Genomic DNA, 7193 nt, shown 5'->3' with positions numbered 1-7193 from the left:
AAAAATTTAGTTCTGAATTTTTCAAAAAAAAAAAAATTCTAAAATCGGTGCATAATTGCGTTCTAAATGTCATTTTGAACCTCGTTTTCCGATTTCACCCCATATTTCTAATAGTTCTGGGTAAAAGATAATAATCTTTAAGATTTTTTATTGCCTTCCTGAATACAAAATAATTAGTGAAAATCGTAAAATTCACTGCTTTTAGACCTCAATCCCAATGCATTTCTACTAATCACAAAAAATCATTCTTGCGCTATCAAATTAAATATATAATTATTTGTGTCATTTTTAAATATCCGAAAAGAAAATAGTCAAAATTTTATAACATTTTTTATTATATTATATAATACATGTAACATAATATTTATTTTATTTATTAATTTAAATTTATTTTGGATTTCCAAATATTTTAATAAACAAATTATGTGTTTTAATGAACACAATGTGCTTCATTGTTTAATAATATCATATGTTATTTCAAGTTCCAAAAATGAACCTTGTTAAAATGATTTATAAAATGGAGGAAAATATGCTAATGTTAATTATAACTAAATTTTGATCAAAATATTTCGGGTTTTCTTTATTTGACAATAACAATTTAGTGTTTAATGTTTTCTTTTTCTCTGTAGGTTCTTATTTAATTATAATGCTGTATCGCTATTTAATTCCTTGAAGGATTTTCTGAAAATCTCATTGACAGTTTTATTTTTTTTATTTATAAAAACCTATTGTTTACAAAAATAAAGATTTTACAATCCCTAAATGAAATTTTTTATCTAAAAACGTATCGATCAGATTTGCGGAGAATCTTTTCAGGAATAAAATAAGCCCTACATCATCTGATTGAATAATAATTGCAACTTTTACCTAGAGTGAGAGAGAAAAACATTAAACTGTAAAAACTACTGTTAAATAAACAATAAAAATTGTAAAATATTTATTTTAAAAGATCACCTCAAGTTCTTTAAAAAAAAAACAGTTATAATTAACAATAAATTATTTTCCTCGATTTTATCAATCATTTTTAGCAACGTTTATTTTTTAGCTTGAAATAACTTTAGTTCATTTTCAATTTAAAAGCAAGTATAATTAAAATTCCCTTTCCCTCTTAAATCTTAGGCTAAATTTCATGAAAATAGTTATGACGGAAAAAAATTTTTTGAAATGAATTCATTAACATTAATTAAATTTTGTTGACTATGTGTAATTTTAGTTCATTTTTTTAAGCTTGACATTTTTTTAAACTAGCATTTTTGTTTATTCTGCAAAATAAAAATAAATTGTCCTAAAATCTTTCAGAAAATAACTTTAAATTTTCCTAATAATCTTGAGAATATTGTTTGACTTTCTAAAAACCTTTCCAAATTCATAAAAACCTGCTCTTTCACAAAATTGTAAAAAATCTACATTTTTCTCTAAATTTTTATGATTATCAAATTTGACATTTTTTAAAAATATTTTTAATATATCTGAACGTTCTAAGTGTCTTTTGAAATTTTTTCAATTTTTCTTAAAATATTTTAAAGACAAAAAAATTTGCCTTCAAGACTCAGATTATTTTTCGAAATTTTTTTGGAAATACTTTGAAATCTTTTAGAAAAATCATTTTTCTGTGAATCTAAAGAAAAAAAATTGTATTCTTTTGAAACCTTTCGTAATTTTAATCCAGCTTCCTGTTTCAAAATCTTTAATAATCTACATTGAAAAAATATAATTTTTCACAAGTTTAAAAATAAGTTGGAATTGTTTAAACAGTTGAAAATAATATAAAATTTTTTTGTAATTTTGATTCGATTTTCGTTTAAAATCCCTTCTTCAAAATAAAGAAATCATTAAAAATGTTAACAGGAATCTTGGGACAATTTTATTGTTCCCCTAAAACCTTTAAACATTCTTAAAAGGCTTCTCATTTTTTGTTCGAAATCATAAAAAAATATAAATTTCGTTTAAAATTTTTCGGAATCTTCTAAAGATTTTAACTATTTTCAATTCTTTCTGTAAATAAAAAATTAATCCAAAAAAATTGTTTTAAATCTTGGAGATTTTTTTTCGACATATTTTAAAATCTTCAAAATTTGAAATTAACCTTTTAAAATAATATCTGAATAATTTAGAATGTTCCTAAAGTCTTACTGTCCGTTTAATAGAAAAATTTAACAAATATATATAAAATTAAAAAATACAAAGTTATAAAATTTAAAAAAAGGTACTATAAAGTTATAAAAAATTGATAAAATTCCATCCACGATAAGCTTGATTCTATTTATTACATTACAGTCATCCAAAACTGTAAAATAATTTATATCTTCATTAAATTATCCTTTAACAGGCATAATTTAAACATTTCAAATGAAAATAAACATTTATTAATCATTCTTTTCTGTAGATTCGATGAAACAAATTATGATCAATAATTCAAAACCTAAATGCACTGATAGACGAGAGTAAATAAATGTAAAATGGATAAAATAGCAAGTTGGAAATTATTTTGAAAACTTGGTTCCTATGTTGCGATTGCTTATTAAGAATAAGATCCTTTAGTTCATGTTTAATTTAAAAAAAATATAATGAAAATTCCCTTTTTGTCCTAAATCTTAAGCTAAATTTCATGAAAAGAGTTATGCCGAAAAGCAATTTTATAAATGAATTAATTAAAATTAATTAAATTTATTTACAATTTATAATTTTAGTTCATTTTTTTAAACTTGAAAATATATTCAGATATCATTTTTTTTATTATTTATAAAATAATGCCCAATATTCACAGTTAATATTGACAATTAAATATTTTTTAAAAGAGAAAAAATCTTTAAAACTTTTTAATTTAAAAATTATTTAATAATATTTAGATCATTTGGTGGTTTGGAAAATTGAATTTTGTTAGCTTTGTCCTGCATCCGATTACTTTTTTATCCCGATTTACAATCAAAAGAAACGCACTTCGCGATTTTTGTTCAAAATTTTAACACTGCGGATATTTGATCTAAAAGCAGTTTTTTTAGTTTTCTTTCGCTCAGAAAATGGAAAATGTCGAAAATATCACTCAAAATATTCAAAGATTATTTAATACTGTCAGTAAATTACTTTTAATGCGTTATTAAATTCAACTTTATTATTTTTTCATTTATTTGCAACGATCAGACGACCTCAGAACTTCTTCCAAAAACTCCATATTTCACAAAGACACCGCACTTTCTAGGTTAAAGGACGATTAAATCGCCCTAACAGACCAATCTTGACCGGTTAGATTTAGCGGTGGTTAATGCGAGTTAACCAGCTGTTAAAAAGTGGTGGAACGTCTAACTAGCTTTAACCGAGGATTAAATTTTTAACCGAGGTTGGTGGAACCGGCCCTTAGGGCCGGTTAAAATCTGCAAATTCTTAAATTTTGAACTGATTAAAAATCGTTTGGTCAAATCGTTTCAGTTCACTTTTTATTACTTAAAGTACAGATAAATTTAAAAAAATTTATTTATTTATTTATCAAATAAAAATTTTTTTTATCCGAAATTTTCAACATCAAAGGCTTTTATTTTTTAAATTCTTTAAATTCAGAATGTAAACTTAAAAATACAAATTTTTAATGTAAAAAAATTTTGAATTACGCATTGTAAGCTAAAAAATAGCATAATTGAAAAACATTACAATTCAACGAATTATTTAAAAACTGTTGAATATTCCCGGTAAAAAAAATTCACTATCATTTCCCGGTTTTAACAAATTCCCGGTCATTTCACGATTTAGCGATCACTCTGATGTAGCTTTATATTACTGTAATAAACTATTTAGTTGAAAATTCGTTTTTTTTGTCTTAAATTAATTTTTTGAACTGAAAATTTAAATATTCTATTTTTTGTTGGAAATTGATCGTTTTTAATTTAAAATTCAAGGATCTCGTTTAAAATGAATGCAGTTTCTTAAAAATTTATGAGTTTCTTTGCAATATTTTCTCTCTCTTGGCTGAAAAATCTTCCATAGTTCAAAATTCAACTTATTTTGGAAAGACGTATTTTTTTTGTGAAATTCAACTATATTTTGTATTCAGTATTCTTTTTTTTATTAATGAAAATTTCATAACTTTTAAATGAAAAGTCGACTATTTGATTGAGAAATAATTTGTTGAACTTCAAGTTTAACAATTTATGTTCGTATTAATTTATCTTTTGCAGGAAACAATAATTTTAATGTTGAAAATTTAACTATTTCAGTTGAAACTCATTTCTTGAAAATTCATCTCTTTAGTTGAAAATTACTTTTTTAAACTAAAAATTTAACTATTCAATTTTTGTATGAGAAATGATCTTTTTTAATTGAAAATTCGTATTTTTTGGTAGAAATTAATATTTGACACCACAGTTTTTCAATAGATCTCCACGTTTACAGACCTGCAACCGAAAATCAAGTTTTTACGACGACGTCTGTCTGTCCGTCCGGCCGTAAATACGATAATTCTCGAAAAAATGAACGGATCAAAACGTTCTTTGGCACACTTTTTGTAGGTCCTAAAATAAAGGAAGCGTCCGTTAACCAGACATTTTGGATAAAAATTCAAAAAGTGAGCGCATTTTGAAAATGCTTGAGACCACTTTTTTCTGAATTTGAAAATTCTATGTACGGATATTTATAGTATCAAAAAGGACAAACAAATCATACAAATGAGTTTCTTTTCGATAAAAAGAATATACTCAGAGTTAAAGCATTTTCAACAATTTTTAAATCAATCGAAAATCAAAATTTTAAGACAAACAACGCACGATATGGAAAAAAAGTCAAGAGAAGAAAAACATTGATTTTTGAAAGCCCTACAGGATTATCATAACAAACTTTTGAATTTTTTTGAAAAATGAAAAATTCAAATTTAGATTGCACAAAAAATAATGAAAAATAAAAAATTCCATTTTGTGGTCAACCTATGCCGAATGCGAAAAAAATGAAATAAACAAAATTCTGATCCCAAAAAAGATCTACAAATTCGGTAAGAATCAATTCTTGATTGGACGCGTACTTTTTATTTTATTCGTGAAAAATAAAATAAAAAATTGTGGAAACATGACCAAAGTTACGAAAAAGAGATTGAACAAAACCTGTTTTCAAATCCGAGCGCATTATCGAGCGCGAAGCGCAAGATTAATCAATTTCGCATCCTAGGCACGCTCAAACTTGCGAGCAAAGCGCAGATTTTATTATTTTTTTTTTTTGGAAATTAATTTTTTTTTTACTCAAAACTTAACTGACTATTCCAATTGAATATTCCAAAATTTTAGTTGAAAATTCATCTCTTTATTTAAACATTAGTTTTTTTTAACTGAAAATTTTACTATTTAATTTTTTGTTGGCAATTCACCTTTTTCTAGTTAAAAACTCATGTTCATTGGTGAAAATTAATCTTATTCGTTTAAAATTCAACTATGTATTCCAGTTAAAAATTCATCAGATTAGTTCAAAATCATTTTTTTTATGCTGGAAAATTAAATATTCCTTCCTTGAATGTAAATCCACATTTTTTGTACAAAATTCAACTATTAGTTTAAAGTTTTGTCTTTTTGATTAAACATTAAACTATTTTAGTTCAATTTTCATAATTTTATATGTAAATTTATCTTTTTGGTTGATAATTCCACTTTTTGAGTTAAAGATTCATCGTTTAAGTTGAAAATTCATCACTTTAGTTCAAAATTCATCAGTCTGGTGAAAAGTTAACTTTTATAACTGAAAATTTAAGTTTGCTTGAATTTTTTTTTTAATTAAAATCTAACTATTTGGATGAAAATGTGGATTTTTTAGTTAATAATTCAACTATTTCGTTAAAAATTCATGTATTTTGTTAAAAAAATCGCTGTTTTGGTAGAAAATTAATCTTCTTGTTTAAAAATTCATCTTTTTTGGTTGAAAATGCAAGTATTACATTTTTTTATTTTATTTAAAAATTCACCCTTTTCACTGAAAACTCCACTTTTCTAGTTGAAGATTCATCATTTTAGTTGAAAATTCATTACTTTTTAAATGTAACTACTTTTTTATGAATTAGTTTTTTTAACTTATTATTTTTTTGAACTGAAAATGTAAATACGATTCCAATTGAATTCTATAGCATTTTAGTTAAAAATGCATATTTTTTGGTCAGAAATGTATTTTTTTTAGTTTAAAATATAACTATTCCGTTGAGAATTTATGTATTTCGTTGAAAAATTGTCTTTCTTGGCAGAAAATTGATTGAAAATTCAAGTATTCTAGTTAAATATTCATAATTTTATTTGCAATTTTATCTTTTTTTCTTGAAAATTCCAGTATTCCAGTTAACTATTGATGTTTTTATTTGGAATTTGACCTTTTCGGTTGAAAATAAAATTGATTGACTGGAAGTTAATCTCTTTTGTTAAAAATTCATCTTTTTAGTTTAAAGTTTATCTATTGCAGTTGAATATTAATAATTTTAAATGAAATTTCATCCCTTTGGTTGATTTTGCGTGTGTGCGTGTATGGAAAATTAATTATTTTAACGAGTTCGATAAATAAATTATGTATTATTTATATATAGTAGTATTTAATTAATCAATGGTGCTAATATATTAAAGAATATCTTTTAATACAATTTATGAAACATTTCTAAATTAAACATATTAATCAACTCCTTAGAAATTGAAAGAAACATAATTTATGATAAACTTGCGAAACTTAAAAAATATTCCAAATTGACTGTTTTAAAAAATGGGTAATATTTTAATGGCTGCGTACTATGAAAAATTATACTTGGAAAAAACTTAATTTGACCAATTTCAAACAAAACTATTTAGGATTTTAATAAAAAACTTTAAACTAATCATTTTTTTTGTTGAATATTTTCAAAATTGTCAAAAACAGTGAAGATCTCCAGAATAATAAAAAAAAATTTTAGTTCATGAAAATATTCAAATTAGATGAGTAAGAATTTTTTCAAAAATGTTCAGAACTCTTAATATTTAAAATTTTGATTATTATTTTATTTAAAAGGTTTTTTTTCATGAATTCAATGAATAATTTTCAATTTATGAATTTCTAGGCACCTTTAGGGAATAAATAAAAATTTTATTTGAAGGGATACGTACGGGTTTCAACAATTTGAAGGGATATAAGAGAATTATAAAATTGCAAAAGATATGACAGATTTTAAATTATCTCAAAATATTCCGAAGAAAAATGGAATAATTGACATT

This window comes from Belonocnema kinseyi, chromosome 8, assembly GCF_010883055.1.
Source record: "Belonocnema kinseyi isolate 2016_QV_RU_SX_M_011 chromosome 8, B_treatae_v1, whole genome shotgun sequence".
Classification (NCBI taxonomy): domain Eukaryota; kingdom Metazoa; phylum Arthropoda; class Insecta; order Hymenoptera; family Cynipidae; genus Belonocnema; species Belonocnema kinseyi.
This window is presented reverse-complemented; position numbering follows the sequence as displayed.